Below are 15,501 nucleotides of genomic sequence, written 5' to 3'. Positions count from 1 at the left end.
TTTCTCTGCCAGAACTCCATGACGGAAGCTGGGATCCTGGGTGAGCTCATCCTGGCTGCCCTCTACTCCCCAAGTCCCCGACTCGCCCTTCACTTGGCAACACCTCCCACCTTCTCTCAACATGTTTCCCTAAAGGGCTGCGCTGGGGACGCTGTCATCTCTCCTCTTGGCCCCCAGCCAACTCTAACCTCTGGGGCCTGTGGAACTCAGCACAATCTCCAGATGCTTCCTTGTGGCCCCTGCACATACACAAGTCCAGTCTCAGTAAGAGCCCCTGGGAATTCTAGCTCCCTAACAGAGAAGCTACGGGTTCAAGTGTAATGCTTTTTGGTGCTAAAGTCAGGGGAGACTCGTAGCACTTTTCTATCAACTTTGTCTCCTCTTCCATTGGCTCTGAGAACTCAGTAGCCTGAGGCAGGAGACAGCTCTGATGTAGGGGGAAAATGATGTACCTGGAGTGGGATGATCTGGGAGGGTCCTGAGCTCTGTACCTGGTACTCAGGTGCAGGCAGATATGTCTCCCTGCACCCACCCCCCGCCCCATGCCATGTGATGTCTGCTGGAAGTCCTCGGATAAGAGAAGTCCTTAATTAAAGTGTTTTTGAGACGACATAAAAATCTAAAAAAATGCATATATATAGTATATACACAAAAATGTGTAAACATCTGCCTTCATATAAAGATTTATATTTATTTGTATATATGTCTATGTGTATATATATATTTATGTGTGTATATACATTCATATAACTATTTCTATATCTATCTCTATAGCTATCTTTTTTCTTTCTCCCTTCACCCCCCCCCCCATTTGCAAGATGAAACAGAGAATTTAAAGTCACGGGTGGTCCCTGAAGTTGTAATGCAACCTCTTATGAATGTGTGAGAAAACTGAGACTCAGAGATGCTAAGTGATTTACCCAACATCACACAGCCAGGCACTAGCAAGGCTGGCACTGGTCCAGGTGTCCTGTCTCCTACCAGTGCGCTGCTCCTCCCCCCTTGCCAGCTGCTTCTGTTTCCCAAGCGCTGGGTATGTTCTTGGCAAGGTACTAGGCACGTCTCCAGTGCTGCCTCAGCCAGCCTCTGTTATTTTTTTTATTCCTCTTTTTATTTTTATAAATTTAAAAAATTTTATGTTGGAGTATAGTTGATCTACAATGTTGTGTTAGTTTCAGGTGTACAACAAAGAGGTTCAGTTATACATATATATGTATCTACTCTTTTTCAAATTCTTTTCCCATTTCAGTTATTACAGAATACTCAGCAGAGTTCCCTGTGCTATACAGTAGGTCCTTGTTGGTTATCTATTTTAAATATAGCAGTGTGTGCATGTCAATCTTACACTCCCAATCTCTCCCTTCCCCTCCACTCTTCCACCCTGGTAACCATAAGTTGGTGCTCTAAGTCTGTGAGTCTGTTTCTGTTTTGTAAATAAGTTCATTTGTATCATTTTTTTTAGATTCCGCATATAAGCGATATCATATGATATTTGTCTTTTCCGTCTTACTTCACTTAGTATGATAATCTCCAGGTCCATGCATGTTGCTGCACATGACATTATTTCATTCTTTTCAATGAGTCAGCCTCTGTGTTAAGAGGAGGATACTGAAGGGCACAATGGTTAAGGAACCTAGAAATACAATGGTCTGTGATAGAGCTTCCAGGTCTTTCTAATTCTAAAGCCTGAGTGCTTCACAGGACACACAGGCCTCCACCTCGTGGGCCAGCTCCAGTTGACTGGAAGTGGCTGCATGGAGTGCTTGGGGGCTGGGATCTTTCGAATGTGGCCTTTAGTCTCTGGGACCCTGGTCTGTATCCTGTTCACCCCACTCCTTGCAGGGAGCCATTTGGAATTCTCAGCTGAAAGGCTGCTTTTCCGAGCCCTTGCTGCTTGGTGGGCTCTGAACTCCAACTTTACTCCTTTGAAGACCTTAAGATGCCTACATTTCGTTCAGCCTTTCCCCTACCAGTCATTGCACTGGAATTGGCAAATGCTGCAGTGGGAGAAGGGCTCTCAAATGATGGCCCACACTGCACTTCTCTTCACTGTGGGCTCTTGGTCCCTCAAGTCCCTGCTTCCTTGGCAGCTCTCTGATGCCTTCAAAAAGGTATTTTAAATATCTTTTATTCTTCCAGTTGTTTTAGTAGGAAGGTCATTGTGCCACATGCTAATCCACTTTTACCAGAACTCCCCTACATTAAGATGTGGAGAAACCAAACCTGTAATTTCGATGCTAATTGAGTCATTTGAGAAATTGGCCTCCTCCCAGTGACTCTTCCCTGAACTAGGCTGTACCTCTGAAACCTCTCTACCTTTCAGCTAAGTTACACTGGCACTTCCGTGGTGGAGCTCGGGACAGCTAGCATTCTCTTTACATGAAAGACAATGGACACAATTTCTCTGGTGTTGGGGCCTCTAGCCAGCAAAGTTGGGTGAGTGTTACAACGCAGTCTCCAGGCAGAGCTGGCCATCTCAGAAAGTAATTGCTTCCCCTTCTATCACGAAGCTTTACATCCCTGGTTCACAGCCAGGTGCCCAATGGCCACAGCGATGCTCACATGAAGCCTGTTAAGTCCACTTGGGCACAGCTAACCAGGCAGGAGTGTGAGCAGATCTGAGGTTGGTGAATATCTGCCCCCATCATTCCCCATCACTGTCACCCTGTGAAATCTTCTGAGAAACATACCATGCAAGAGGGGCTGCTGCTAGCTGTGGGCTGTGCTTCTATTTCTCAAACAGTTGGCTCTAAAAGGTCAGAGTAAGTAATGTTGTATAAAAGGAATGAAATGGTGACAAAAATGGACCCGTTTGCAAAGTGCTTGTACAGTATTTATGGCCCAGATACACCATTTAATGCTGTATTTGGAGAATGATTGATGCTTTAGTGACCCCCAATGCTTTGCTTTGCAGGAGCTGGTGACACATAGAGAGGGCACACCCTTGTATTTGGGAGGGGCAGGATAGCCTTCTTCTCTGGGTGGCCAAGCGCAAAAGCCTCCTGGACTGTAGCCCTCACTTGTTTTTCTTGTGAATTTGCATCTTTGTATTTTTGCAGCTTCCTTTCCTTTCCTTCCAGCCCATGAGACATCCTTAGCGCAGCCACTAAAGCAGAAAATCGGAGGAAGACAGATGTTGTCCGGGTGTGGTGAGGCTTTCCGGGTGTGGTGAGACTTGACGGGGCACAGATCACAGCTATGTCAATGACAAACAGGAGAAAGACCATGGTCATTGTAAAGTCAGACCTCTCTGGGTCGAAGCCCAGCTCTGTGACTTTCTTGTCCTTGGCCTGTCACTTAACCGTAACAATTTATATTTGTTAATCTTGATATTAGAACATTTAAATATATCAAACTACATAAAAATATGACAAACAATATAAAATAGAAAGAAATTTGTTGACAACTTATTTACAAAACATCACTATTTCTTATATTGCAGTTAAGCAAGAAGACAGCTTCCACAGCTCTTCAGAAAACATGTAGTGTTCTTAGTGGAGTGTTATCAACAAAAATCAGCACAGTCCCACACAATAATGTCTTCAATTTATTATCTTTTCCACAGTGCAAGTCTTTCACAAACCATAAATCCTTTGCAGTTATTGAGTCTATAAACAAGTGCCTGAATTCCCACATCCCCCCAGTTTAGTATATGCTTGTGAATGTTTTAAGTCTCTCCTTCATCGTCTGTTAAAGGAGGGCAATCGCGCCGATGCAGCAGCTTTGCTTTGAGAAGGAAATGAGAGACTGTCCATGAAGAGTGACACATCCACATTCCAGCTTCTCAATTTCTCCAGTTTCCAATCATCACCAGCCTTTTATCACATGGCATCTTAGCCAACCCTGCCTTGCTTACGCCCTGCACCTTGTCACCACCAGAAAAAGCACCTCATCAGAAATCTTAGTTCTGAACGTCCCAGTCTCCAGCCCTTCCACTTGCTCAGGACCCTGTTCTTCCACTGAATCCGGACCTCCTGTCCACGTGGTCTCTGTCCTGGAGGAGGGCAACAAAGTGGACTTCCTACTCCCATGCCTGTCCCCCTACCCTCTTCTCCCCAAAGCAGATAGAGTGATGTCCTCAAAATTTTAAAACCCATCATGTTCTTCCTCTGCTTAAAGCCTTTCAGTGACTTCCTAAGTGGTACCCAATCAACCAAACAACTAACCCGTAAATGCTGATGAGCACCTACTTTGTGCCAGCTGCCATGTTGCGTGATCTCAGTGCAAAGGATACGTGCAGAGCCTGCTGTCAGCTCCTCCTTGTACCATGATGGAAAATTGCCCACTATGTGTCTGCAACTATCTTGTTTCATCTTTACCATGAAGCAGATCGTTGTCTTCATTTCTCAGGGGATGGAACTGATCCTCAGAGAGGTTAAAGGACTTGCCCAAGATCACACAGCTGGTGTGTGATCACACCAGGAGCTCCCAGCCTGCCTGTTTCTGCCATGCTGTCTTGCTTGGGTAGCTCTAGGGCCATGGCTTAGCCCCATCACTTACTCATGAAGCCACCACCATTAACCATAATAAACCCTGTGGTGTAACACAGGGCATTAAGACCTTGAAGTCACCCCACCTCCAACACAACCCCTTTGTAGAAAATCTTAGACTATTTCCCAGGCAAAAATCTATATTCTGTGTTCTCTCATTGTCTTGTCTCTTGCCAGTACCCTTACTCCAGACTTTTGGTCTTATGGTCCCTTGCTTCTCACTGTCACCAACAATTCTGCATCCAACCATCCTGTGACATAGATGAGATCTGATTATCATCACCATTTTGGATGAAGAAGACAATCGGGCTCAGAGAGTTTAATTTACTTGCTGGTGCCCAGCTAGTGAACAAGACTTTGAGTAGAACAAGGCTTTGACCTCAGAACTTCTGCTCAAAGGATTCCATCCCATTATTCCTTGTGGCCATGTCACTGTCATTTCTGCCGGTGGAATTCTGCAGCAGGAAGGGCCAATAGGCTTCATCTAGTGTGTGCTGATGCTGGTTGATTTCAGCAGTTTCTTGCACCTCTGTGTTGGGAAAGACTCTGAGGCTGCATTTAGACTCACCCAGAATGAGTGTCCTGATTAATTAGGCATGTCTGCTAAGTGTGGGGTCATGTATTGGCTGTTCCCAAAATTCTATATCATCTCTCATGTAACATAATGTGGCGGCATCTAGCACAGCGCCTGGGATGGAGTTGAAGCTCAGAAAATGTAGAATATTAGTTGATATACAGGGTTGTTTCCAGGGAAAAGAGTAGTGGAAAATACTCATTCCTTTAAAATATCAGCCTCTGCTCTCTCTTGTGTTAGATGGGGTTCAGGAAATAGAAACACTGGACTAGGGGGTCGAGCACAGTAGGTGAGGTGGTGTAATGCAAAGAATTGGGACTTTGGGGCTGGCATCCCTGGGTTTGAAGTCCCTCTCTGTCATGTGGTAGCTGTGTGACCTTCAGCAAGTCACTCAAATATTATAAACTTCAGTTGTGGAGGCGGTAATGGTACTTATCAAATAAGGTTGTTGAGTGGATTAAATGAGATGATGTATATAAAAGTGACACATACAAAGTGTCCCATAGCCATATGGATATACAGAAAGTGTTCCTGACATATAGGAAGTGTTCCACAGTTGTGAACTAGTAATAGTATGGTGCATGAAATTCATAGCACAGTTCCTGGCACACAAAAGGCACTTGGAAAATTTTTTCTTTCCTCCTGCTGCAAGGAACCAGGCAGAATGTTCTTCCTCTTTTGCCCCAGATCCTCCATCTGCAAAACAGAATCTGCTTCCTTCATGTTCAGGTCTTGGGGTGCCATGGAGATGTCTGTAAAGCTTACAGTCACCCAGATGACAAAAGCAAAGAAAAGATCTGGTCTCTTCTCAAATCATGACCTGCTTCTTCCATTGGAAAGATGCTTACACATGGCCCCTGTCGGGAGGGGCAGTGAGAGGCTGCATCCTGGGCTCTGGGGTTATTCGCAACAGTTGCAGAAGGACCACCAGCATCCACTTTCAGAGTACTCTGCCGATGCTAAGCACGTCTTGGTCCTGCCCTGCATTCTTGCCTTTTGCTGATCAACTTGCAGTCAACTCAGGAATGTGCTCTGAGCAGAAGAGAAAGTCTAGGCGAGGTGGATGGGGCATTAAGAAAGACGGTTAATTTGCTGGATGCAGAGTCTTTCAGGAAGTGTCTGGAGAGTTTGAAAAATTTTAGACCGATGGACTAAAATAGATACCTAAAAGACTGCTTAGCACTGAAGACAGTGCTAAACTAGCCTTCCCCATTTGAAGCAAAAGCTAGCCTTCCCCACTTGAAGGAGCTCATAATTATTTCCCTGGATTGTTCTAGAGTCCTGTGTTTGGGGCTCTTATTTGGAACTAAAGTTGTTTTGAGAAGTTTGGGACTTAGTGGTGAAAAGCACAGGTTTACCCACCCATTCAGACGTGGGTTCAAATCATGACGCTGTTACTGTCTTGCCTCAGAACAATTAATTTACTCTTCTCTCTTCTACCCTGTAAAGTGGGATCATGACACTTCCTTAGAGCTTATTTGTGAGAAGAAAATAAAATAAATGAATGAATGGAAAGCATGTATCACAGAGCACAACCCGGAGTAGATGATGGAGCCTGTCACTGACATTACTGACTGACCAGATTTTCGGGGTAGAGGGGGAAGAACTCTTGTTTAGGACTCAGAACCTTCAGTTCTTCTGCAGGCTGAACAAGCTCAGAAGTCCCCAACCTCCCCAAACCCTGTGGAGATAATAATATCACGTTGCCTACCTTACCAAGTTGTGAAAATCAACAAAGTAATGGATGAGAAAGGCATGGTTAACTGTAAAGCATTATCCAAGTGGAAGGTGACATTTTGGGGGGGGTTTAGTGAGGTACAATTCACATGCAATAAAGTCCATGCTTTTAAACTGTACAGTTAGATAAGTTATGATAAATGCCTTCAGTGGGGTAGCCATGACCATTGTCAAGGTATAGAACCGTTCCATCACTCCAGAAAAATTCCCTCTTACTCCTTTGCAGTAAATCCCCTTCCCCAATACCCAACCCTTGGCAACTACTGAGCGGCTTTCTGTCCCTGCAGTTTTGTCTCTTGTAGAATGTTATATAAATGGAATCACATGGTGTATAGCCTTCTGTCTGGCTTCTTTTATTTAGCATAATGATTTTGAGATTCACCCACGTGCTTGTGTGTACAGGTAGTCTGTTCTTTTTATTATTGAATGATATGGCATTGTATGATGCTAGAAACTGAACTGTGTCCTCCCTAAATTCCTACGTTGAAGGTCTAAGCCCCACAGTATGATAGAAGGTGGAGATGGAGTCACTGGGAGATAATTAGGTTTACTTGAGACCATGGGGGTAGAGCTCTCATGATGGGATTAGTGCCCTTATAAGAAGGGACACCAGAGAGCTCTCTCTCTCCATGTCTCAGCTACATGTGGACATGGTGAGAAGGTGGCCATCTGCCAGGCAGGAAGAAAGCTCTCACCAGGACCCAACCATGCTGACACCCTGCTCTCAAACTCCTAGCCTCCTGAACTGTGAGAAAATAAATTTCCATCTTTTAAGCCACGCAGTCTGTGAATTGAGTTATGGGAGCCCAAGCTGATGAAGACATATGGATAGAATTTTTTTAAAAAAGAAATTATGGAATATTTCAAATATTTACATTTCTCATATTAATTCCTTTAACATATACCAAAACATTTGATTATAAATATACTGTTCACAAGATCATCACAAGATTAAACATTATGAATTCAGAGCTCTGAATTTGTAAGACATAAAATTTCAAGTGCTGCCATTGCCTTGACATCTCTGAGCCTCACAGGGCCCCAGATACCTCACCAGATGTGCCCCTCACACAGTGGGAAAAGGGTCCTCACCCAGCTAATTCCCCTACCAGTGGCATCAGCTTTGCCGCACAGGGTCCTTACTTCCCTACCAACCCAAGGAGTTATTCAGCAAACCAACACATCCTCCCACTGGAACCAGCGGTCACATCACTATCTTGTCACTACAAAGCCTGCCTCTCACAGCTCCTGGTTGTTCACTCTGTTCCTGAGTGCAGTCCCCATGTGGCCCTGCAAGGTGCTGTGTCCTCCGCCCCCTGGGCTGTGAGTATGTGTAATTAATAAACTTCTGCCAATCTCATTGGTCCAGTGTAGGGCGTTGTACTGGGTGGGCCAAAAAGTTCGTTCAGTAACAACTTATGGAAAACCCGAACAAACTTTTTGACCAAGCCAATATATTTATTTAGGGCTAGGGATCCCTCCTTCACTAATGAGGTGAATGGAAGGTGATCAAAACAAGCACATAGTAGATTTTGTGGTTTGGTAACAGGATTTGAAGGTTAACATCCTCACTGGGCATCTCTCTTCAATCCTTTACTGTGGTTCAGTGAGGCTGTGCTGGGTCCCACTTGCAGATAAGGTTAAAAGGCTTAATGTGTGGCCTTATGAATAGGAGCTCTCCAAAATATACAAAAAGTTCATGCAGCTCAATATCAAAAAACAAACCACGCAATCAAAAAATGGGCAGAAGACCTTAATAGGCATTTCTCCAAAGAAGACATACAGAGTGCCAGTGAAAAGCTGCTCAACATCACTAATCATTAGAGAAATGCAAATCAAAACTACAATGAAGTATCACCTCACACCGGTCAGAATGGCCATCATCAAAAATCTACAAACAATACATGCTGGAGAGGGTTTGGAGAAAAGGGACCCTCCTACACTGTTGGTGGGAATGTAAATTGGTACAACCATTATGGAGAACAGTATAGGGGTTCGTTAAATAACTAAATATAGAACTACCATATGATCCAGCAATCCCACTCCTGGGCATATACCCTGAGAAAACCATAGTTCAAAAACATACAAGCACCCCAACATTCACTGCAGCACTATTTACAATAGCGAAAACACGGAAACAAGCTAAACGCCCATCGACAGAGAAAGGAATAAAGAAGATGTGGTACATATACACAATGGAATTTTATTCAGCCACAAAAAAAAGAATGAAATAATGCCATCTGCAGCAACATGGATGGACCTAGAGATTATCATACTAAGTGAAGTAAGTCAGACAGAGAAAAACAAATATCATATGATAGCACTCATATGTGGAGTCTAATTTAAAAATGATACAAATGAGTTTATTTACAAAGCAGAAACCAACTCACAGATCTTGAAATCAAACTTATGGTTACCAAAGGGGAAGCATGGGGGGGAGGGATAAATTAGGAGACTGGGATTAACATATACACAATACTACATATAAAATAGATAACTAACTAATAAGGACCTACTGTATAGCACAGGGAACTCTACTCAATATTCTGTAATAACCTATATGGGAAAAGAATCTGAAAAATAATGGATCTATATAGGTATGATATATATATATAACTGATTCACTTTGCTATACATCTGAAACTAACACAACATGGTTGTGTCAACCATGTAGAGTCAACTATACTCCAATAAAAATTTTTTTTAATTGTTTCCTGCTGGAACAAGGCTTTATATCCCTTTAGAACAAATCTCTCCAACTCCTAATAAATATCTCAGAAGCTAAGTGGTCTTTCCTACGACTTCCTTCCCATTTTCTTTGCAGGTTCATAAAGTGATTTTGTTTTATTTACTCCAGTGAGTCATTAGCATAAGGCTCAAAATGACAACCGGTAACAAACAATTAGAGAGAAGAAGCCACATTTTATTTGTTGTTGCATCTCTAGCATCCAGCACATAGACTAGAGCTCTGGAATTGGCTGGTTTTGGTTTTGTGGCTTTTCGAATGATATAACACGCATTTACTATCTGAGGTGAGGGAATATGACACGCAGATTATTTTATTTTAAGGAGAGAGATTTTTCTAGACCTTCCAGTTTAGGTGGGTTATGACTGAAAAACTAACTAGGAACCCTCTCCCCTCCTCTTGAATCCATTAAAAATAAGCGGGGAAACACTGTTAAAAAGAAAAACTAATTGCAATGGAGCAGGACCCAGTGGGGACCTCCCCATGGCCCCTGCCTCTTGTTTGTAGAAAACCTTTAGCCTCCTAGGCTTTCCCCCAGTTCCAAAGAGCAAATGTAACTAGGGAAGTGGGAAAAAAGGAAAATAGTGAAGCAAGACAAAATAATAATAGTTTAGCCATAAAACAAAGTCAAGGACCTTTAGTTCCTCCTCAAGGGCTATAGATAATATTCTAAGCCATATATACCCTTGAGCTGTTTTGCAGACACTGAAAATCCCACCAGGTGGAAGAAGTTAACTGCATGCTGACCACAAGCCCACAGACCTCAGACCGGTTGGAAGCTGATGGTTGATGTTGATTCCCAAAACACCACCCTGTTACCTCACTGCCAACCAATCCAGAAGGATGTACACAGGATCAGCTGGCACATTACATCCTCACCCCTAATGTTGCCTTTAAAAACCCTTCCCTGAAAGCTATCGGACAGTTTGGGTCTATTGCGCCTGAGCCGTCTGTTCTCCTTGCTTGGCGCCACGTTGGGCACCTTGGAATAAACGCCACACTTTCCTTCATCACAACCTGGTGTCAGTAGATTATCTTTGCTGTGCATTGGGCAAGTGGACCCAAGTTTGCTTTGGTAACAAAATCAATAACAAACTCCTATGCTCAACATCACTAATTATTAGAGAAATACAAATCAAAACTACAATGAGGTATCACCTCACACCGGTCAGAATGGCCATCATCAAAAAATCTACAAACAATAAATGCTGGAGACGGTATGGAGAAAAGGGAACCCTCCTGCACTGTTGGTGGGAATGTAATTGATACAGACACTATGGAGAACAGTATGGAGGTTCCTTAAAAAACTAAAAACAGAAATACCATGTGACCCAGCAATCCCACTACTGGGCATATACCCCGAGAAAACCATAATTCAAAAGGACACATGTACCCCAGTGTTCATTGCAGCACTCTTTACAATAGCCAGGACATGGAAACAACCTAAGTGTCCAATGACAGAAGAATGGATAAAGAAGAAGTGGTACATATATACAATGGAATATTACTTAGCCACGAAAAGGAATGAAATTGGGTCATTTGTAGAGATGTGGATGGACCTAGAGTCTGTTATACAAAGTAAGCCAGAAAGAGAAAAGCAAATATCATATATTAATGCATATACGTGGAATCTAGAAAAATGGTACAGATGAACCTATTTGCAGGGTAGGAACAGAGACACAGATGTAGAGAATGGACATGTGGACACAGGAAGGAAGGGGAGGGTGGGCTGAACTGGGAGATCAGGATTGACATATATACACTACCATGTATAAAATAGCTAGCTAGTGGGAACATGCTATAAAGCACAGGAGGCTCAGCTCGGTGCTCTGTGATGACCTAGGTGGGTGGGATGGGGGTCGGGGCGAGGGAGGTCCAAGAGGGAGAGGATATAGGTATACATATAGCTGATTCACCTCATTGTACAGCAGAAACTAACATAACATTGTAAAGCAATTATACTCTAATAAAAAATTTTAAAAATTAAAACAATAAAAACCTCTTGCAGGGGGGCAGGAAGGAACATACAGGTTGCATTATAGGTTCTCCATAAAACCTAGCCTAGAACTGGAAAAACATTAGAATATTTCAATATTCTTCTTAAAATTGATAGTTAAAATATCTGCCCAGTGTGATAGTTAATTTATGTGCCAACTTGGCTAGATTATGATCCCAGCTGTTTGGTCAAACACAAGTTAGATGTTTCCATGAAGGTATTTAAATATATATATATATATATATATATATATATATATATATATTTAAATACAGTTTTGTATCCTGCTTTTATAAACATCACATTTGGAGCACTTTACCATACCATTAAGTATTCTTTGAGGAAATGATTTTATTTATTTATTTATTTATTTGGTTGCACCAGGTCTTAGTTGCAGCAGGTGGGCTCCTTAGTTGAGGAACGCAGGCCCTTTAGTTGTGGCATGCAAACTCTTAGTTACGGTGTGCATGGGAGATCTAGTTGCCTGACCAGGGATCGAAGCCAGGCCCCCTGCATTGGGAGCCCAGAGTCTTAACCCCTGTGCCACCAGGGAAGTCCCCTCTGTGAAGGTGTATTTAAATGTGATTAGTATTTAAATCAGTAACTTTGAATAAAGCTGATTACCCTCCATAATGTCCATGAGCCTCATCCAATCAGTTGAAGGTCTTAAGGGCAAAGACTGAGGTTCCCCAAAGTGGAATGAACTCTTTTCAAGACTGAAGCATAGAAACCCTGCCTGAGTTTCCAGACTATTGTCCTGGGGATTCAGAGTCAAGACTGCAACATCAACTCTTCCCTGAATTTACAGCCTGCAGGCCCACCCTGCAGATTTCAGACCTGTTGACAGAGATAGATAGATAGATGATAGATGATAGATAGATAGATAGATAGGTAACCTCATACTGTTTTTATTTCCCCTCTGGAGAACACTGACTAATAATTTTACTATATCCCAGCAGCAGGGCTATAGTTATGTTTCACTATATCCTGGCAACAGGGATATAGTTATGTTTATAATTATAGTAAAATGTATTGTGGTAATCATCTCATAAGTCAAATCATTATGCTGTACACCTTAAAATTATACAGTGCTGCATGTCCATTATATCTCAATAAAACTGGAAGGAACAAAAAAGAATTTCAATTCGGGAGACACAGATTCACGTAAAACTGAGTGTTCCGAGAGAGAGTCAGGGGCTTATAAAGACAAAAAGCCACAGGCTGACAAAAATTGCCTGATGAGAATTATGACTGACTCTGATACGAGTCCGGAAATACTTGTCCTTAAGGGATCACAAGTTATTTTAGGGTAGGGTCCAAGAAGTATCTTGAGTTTCTGGCAGATGTTCTGGATGACTTCATTAGGACAATAAATGGTCAAAAGGTCAGATTCCATCCAGGCTGAGACGTGCATATGTCACACCCCTTAATGGCCTCCCAGCTCCACTTTAGAGAGCCCTCTTCAGGGAGCATTACCGACTCCATTTTTATTTTTCTTTCACAAAAGGCAGTATGAAATTTGTCCCTGACTTCTGCTGAAGTGAACAACTGTACAATACCATACAAAGCGAAGAAACTTCGTATTCTATTACAAGTTAATCACTGAGGGGATGTTGCCTACAAGCTTAAATTATACACAATGGCCCATCTCTGGGAACCCTGCCTCCCAGGTAATGAGCATTAAGCTAAAGTACCTTTGTTTAGCTCCCAGGAAGCATGCTGACCAGGCCCACCTGTGAATGACTGCAGGGAGGAAAAAGAGGAAAACAGTAACACCTCCCCTCAGGAGGCTGATGGGAACCAGGAAGTGTTTGACTTTACTCCCTCCCCTTTCAGTATAAAAGAAGCCTGAATTCTAACTCAGGCTAGATGGTTCTTTGGGACATGAGTCTCCCATCTTCTCAGCCTGCCAGCTTTGCAAATAAGGTCGCTATTCCTTGCTCCAACAACTCGTCTCTCAATTTATTGGCCGGTTCTGCAGCAAGCAGTATGACTAACACAGTGACCCCACCTCAGCTTGAAGCCATTCAGGTGAGCTTTAACTCACTGGCTAGTATTGTATGGATAACAGAGTTTGCCATAGATTCCTTCCTTGCAGGCGAAGCAAAGTCTGTGCCACTTGTAAATTAGCATCACTACCTGTACTAAGGTATGTGCTGTCGGGGAGAAAAAAAACCTTCCTCTATCCTTCTAGGTTCGTCTGACTGGTCTCAGGATAAAATTGATGTGAGGCAGATTAACAGGAGAAAAACAAAAAAAAGCTTACTAACATGTATACTTCCTGTATACATGGGAGAGACCCAGGAAAACTGAGTAACTCACCAGAATGGCTAAAAACCTCCCCTTAAATACCATCTTCAGCTAAAGACAAAAGAGGATGTTATGGGTAGTGGTTTGGGACTACAAAGTGGAGGAAGGCAATTCACATGGAGATGGAAAAGCAAATGTTTGGAACTCCCTGTAAAAATCTGGAGTGCTCTTTACCGCACCTAGCCCATATTCCTTCTAGGTGTCTCTGGTGATGGCGGTCTTCTCGGACCAGGCCCTTTATCTAAACTCTTCAACAGTTAAGGGGGTGGTAAGAAGAAAGACTTCCTGAGTCTTCCACTTCTTAAAAGTATTCAGCCTAAAATAATTCTCATGCCAAAGAGACACGTTTAGGGGTGACAAATTTTGCTTCCTTACAGTGCCTTGGGCCAGATAGCAAAGGTTAATATGGAAACACAAGGAGGAAGCCACCTGCCTTCCCAAGGTCGTCCCTAATGCTTTGGGGGACTCGGCTAGATGCCTGAACCTGAGATTTGGGGGAGTTCAGCTGAGACCAACTTCTTTTGCTAAGTCAGGGTTCTGCTGATCGTAGCTCTGATTAAGTGTTGGCTAAGACAAACCCAAAGGATTTGGTGCCCACCAATTTTAGTTGGACTGGTTACAGTGGCCGATGTTGGGGCTAAAGCTCCTTCCGGAATGAGGGGTGGAATTGTGGGGAAGCAAAATTTCCTGGGATTTCTCAGCGATCTTGTAAAAAGCCCTGGCCCTCTGAGACTCTTTGTGCAGTGTGAGATTCACATCTACAGCCATTTGTCTAGTTAATTGCTCTGATCTGAAAGGACTCATAAAGTCTCATCCCCCCAGGAGGACCAAACAGTTACAGCTCTGAGTAGGTCCCCGAAGGTGCACCATCTCCCTAGGAATTCACATTTCAAGGAGGAATGAGGCCCAGAAACTTGGAGACTCCGAGTCTGGCACCTGGAGAGATTTCATCACTGGCAAAGCCCATTAGCTGTTCCCAGGAAATAAAAATAGAATCTGGGTAGTAAAATAAAGTCTAACCTTTTTTGCTTTTGTGCTTAGTCTGCTTTCACTGGCTTACAGGGGGGCTTCGTGCAGAGGCCTCGCATCCAGCACTTCAGACCCGAGTTCCGGGTGTGAAATATCTGCGCCAATGCTCCAGCTGGGGGTGGGAGGTCCGACCGTATGCAGGAACGCTGCACACGACACCCCCAATCAAGATGGCGGTGGCGGGCCATGTGGGCACTGCGATGGGGAGCAGCTGCGCCTGCGCCTGCTCCTGCGCCTGCCCCGCGAGAACTCCACCCCCTCCCCTGCTGAGGGGATCCCTGTGAAGCAGCCACGCCCACGGCCTCTTGAGCGGGAGCTTGTGCCTCTGCATTCTTTGATCAAAGAAAGAGTAAAGCTTTCTTTTGCTTCTGAACCCAACTCATTCTACTGGTGGGGGCGACACTGGGCAGAAGGACCCTTGTTGGAATGGGTAACAGTTTTACTTACATACCAAAGGCCAGAGTGAGGAGGAGATGCTTCCCAGGAGAGAAGGACGGCTAACTCCCGCCCCTTCACAAGCAGCAGGGAAAACCAGTTTCCTCCCGCCCTTCACCTGCTGACTTAGAACAACTGACCTGTTCTCACCATGTTGCCCCAGGTGCAGGCCTGGGCGAGGGGG

The sequence above is a fragment of the Mesoplodon mirus genome (genome assembly GCF_964341445.2).
Source record: "Mesoplodon mirus genome assembly, contig: HAP1_SCAFFOLD_1348, whole genome shotgun sequence".
NCBI classification, from domain to species: Eukaryota; Metazoa; Chordata; class Mammalia; order Artiodactyla; family Ziphiidae; genus Mesoplodon; species Mesoplodon mirus.
This window is presented reverse-complemented; position numbering follows the sequence as displayed.